The following is a 3,487-nucleotide window of genomic DNA, read 5'->3' as shown; positions in this document are numbered from 1 at the left end:
CAGGTCTATTGGAAGATTGCGTATACTACTTCCAAGGTGCATACTGACACCTACTGTATCGGAGGAGGACAAATAAATAAAGATTAATAGATAAGATCAGAATAAGGTTTATTACCAGGTAGGTTTAGGAATTTCACTTGGTGTCGTGGTGCATACATAAAACAAGAATTAAAAACACAGGTAGAGAACTAGAAAAATATTTAAAATAATACAAAAATATAGTAAAATATAACAGTATTTACATTGCAATGGGATGGAATAAAATATGGAATAAAAATCGGCAGTAATACAAAATATTGTTGTACATTGTGTGCAATGTTAACCCTTAGATGCATAAGTGGGTCTTTGTTTACCCGGTGAGGTGGTTTTCTTAGAGTATCTTTGTAATTACATTTTTTTATCATTTCCTATTCCAGCTATTCCTCAAAAAACATGTTTTGGATATCATACCATTCACATTTTAAATTTAAATTGTATACATTTTAAGAAATTGTAGTTTTTGTATTACTACCCCAAGCTTCCATAAGTGGGTCAAAAATGACCCGCATGCATTTTCTGTGGAATTTCGTTTTTTTTTCAAAATGTAAAAACAAATTCGAAAACTCTAAATAGTGAAAAATTAAATATAAAATATTTCTAGTGTGAACCAAAATATAATACAAAATATTATACAAGTGACTTTTCTTAACCAAAATGACAAAAATGGCATAAAAACACATACTATTCTAATACGGGTCCTTTTTGACCCACTTATGGAAGAGTGTGGGTCCAGTCACTCGTGCATCTAAGGGTTAAGAAAAATGATAAGATAAGATAGTACTTTATTGATCCCAATTTGGGAAATGTTTGTGTTGCAACAGCATAAAAGACATGGCATTGTACAATACAAATTAAAAAGACTAGAAATAAACAAAAAAGTAGAAAATATACATGTTGAATTTACATAGGCCTATTAACAATAACCAAAACTAAATATAAAGCAAGTTATTATATATATATATATATATATATATATATATATATAAGTATGTGAGGGATGGAATATTAAATATTAAACTGAATATATGAATATAGTATAATAGTACAAATAATTTATGTTTATTTTATTTTGTACATGTATTTATTTGTATTCATTTATTTCTTAATTCACTTTATTGATCCCAATTTGGGACATTTTCTCGTCACAGCATATTCAAACAAGGCATTGCACAATATTTGAAAATGGAAAAGGAGTAGAAAATAAAAAAACATAAAATAGATATATTCTCATATATCTCATTATTATTTTTTTGTCTCACTCTCTGAATTATATTTCTTGCTGTGCACTTTTCCAAATTAAGTATAATCTGGATTGAATACCTCTTGTTATGATATCTTCCTTTAACCTGTTTAACCTGACCTGGCTGTTAGTCTTTTATTTGTTAATTGTCAACTGTCATAGGGAAAACCATATCTGGATTTGCACACGTAACCCTGAACAGTTTAACACTGTAAACAAATATACACACACGTCGTATAACGTAGAGGCCTATCCTTAAAAGCTTGCCTAATATGGTCACCAGTTTTCTTGGTTCACAAAAGGTCCGTATACTTTTTGTCAGTTTGATTTTTCGTTTTAAACAAAAGCCAAAAAACGGAAATACCAGCCTTTTTCCGTTTTTTCGTTTTATATTTAAAACGAAAAAACGGGAAACCAAAGCCGTTTTTCCGTTTTTGTTGTCAGAATAAAAAGACGGATAACGAGAAAATCTGACCAAAAAAAGTCTGTACGTTTTGTTAGGTAATACACTGATTATGGATATATACCACACACTACCCCACTTCAAAAGACCAGAACTATCCCCTTAAGGGCAGCTGTTGATGTTCACAACAACAAAAAACGCATGCAGATGGTTGTAGTCTGTAGCCAGACAGTGGTAGATCTGGCTGTGGTGGAGCATGGTGGTGGGCAGCAGTGTGACTTCTAGCTGTCATGGTGATGTTCATATGACAAGGGACTGCCAGCTTGAACTTTACCGAGAGCAGAGTCCACTAGTGGCACCTCACAGGGATACCTATGTTGCAGAAGCAGCGGTGAAGTCCTTGTAGATCCCTGGCACTTCGAGGGCAGACAGATCCAGCAGCTCTCAGCTCTCAGAGACATCAACACATAAACTATTCTGTGTGCATAGCTTACTTTCACATAACTACTAATCTCTCACTTTACTCTCTCTGACATTGTTCTCTGCTTTGGATTTGTGGACATCCCAGCCATGTTCTCTACCGGGCCTGGTTTTACACACTGTGGGTTTAAGCAAGATATAGAAATGATGAGACATGATGAGTGTGTAGTTTTAGCATTTGAATTACAATGACATTATTCTCAGACTTGCCATAGTTCTTGGTTTGTACCACTGCTGCTCTGTAGAGCTGAGTACTGGGGACCCACTGGGAGTCATGTGACTGGAGCAGGAGAGTAACACACGTCACACCTGCAGCCATGATGCTCCAGCTCAACGGGGGTCGAGTCTTTCAGCCCCACCTGTAAGAAGAGAAACAAAATAAATACGTATTCAGTTTGCTTTGTATTATTTATTTTATGGTAACATTTTGGTTTGATAACATTGTGCTATTTTAAGGAGTAAAAAATAAGTCATATCTTTGTTCCTATATGACTTTGTTCTTTTCTATACTTACAACTTCTTATACTGATATGAATTGATTTACTTTTTTTACATTACATTACATTGCATTTAGCTGACGCTTTTATCCAAAGCGACTTACAATAAGTACATTCGACCAGGAAGACACAACCTTGAAGAAAACAGAATCATATAAGTACATCAGGTTTCATAGAGCAAAACATTTCAAGTGCTACTCAACTGGCTTTAGATAAGCCAGTCCTTTATTAGTATATAAGTGCTTTGTTAATAGTTCTATCGCTCGAAGTGTAGTCGAAAGAGATGAGTTTTCAGTTTGCGCCGGAAGATGTGCAAGCTATCTGCTGTCCTGATGTCAATGGGGAGCTCATTCCACCATCTTGGAGCCAGGATAGCAAACCCTGATGGGAACTTGGGTCCCCCTCGCAGCGAGGGCGCAGCGAGTCGTTTGGCTGATGCAGAGCGTAGTGCACGCGCTGGGGTGTACGGTTTAACCATGTCCTGGATGTACGAAGGGCCAGATCCATTCGCAGCATGGTAAGCAAGTACCAGTGTCTTGAAGTGGATTCTAGCAGTTACCGGAAGCCAGTGAAGGGAGCGGAGGAGCGGAGTGGTGTGGGGAAATTTAGGAAGGTTGAAGACCAGACGAGCCGCTGCATTCTGGATGAGCTGCAGAGGTCGGATGGCACATGCAGGTAGACCAGCCAGGAGGGAGTTGCAGTAGTCTAGGCGTGAGATGACGAGAGCCTGGACCAGAACCTGCGTCGCTTTCTGTGTCAGCTGGGGACGTATCTTCCTGATGTTGTAAAGCGTGTATCTGCAGCAACGGGTTGTAGCAGCTATGTTTG

This window comes from Gymnodraco acuticeps, unplaced genomic scaffold, assembly GCF_902827175.1.
Source record: "Gymnodraco acuticeps unplaced genomic scaffold, fGymAcu1.1, whole genome shotgun sequence".
Lineage (NCBI taxonomy): Eukaryota > Metazoa > Chordata > Actinopteri > Perciformes > Bathydraconidae > Gymnodraco > Gymnodraco acuticeps.
This window is presented reverse-complemented; position numbering follows the sequence as displayed.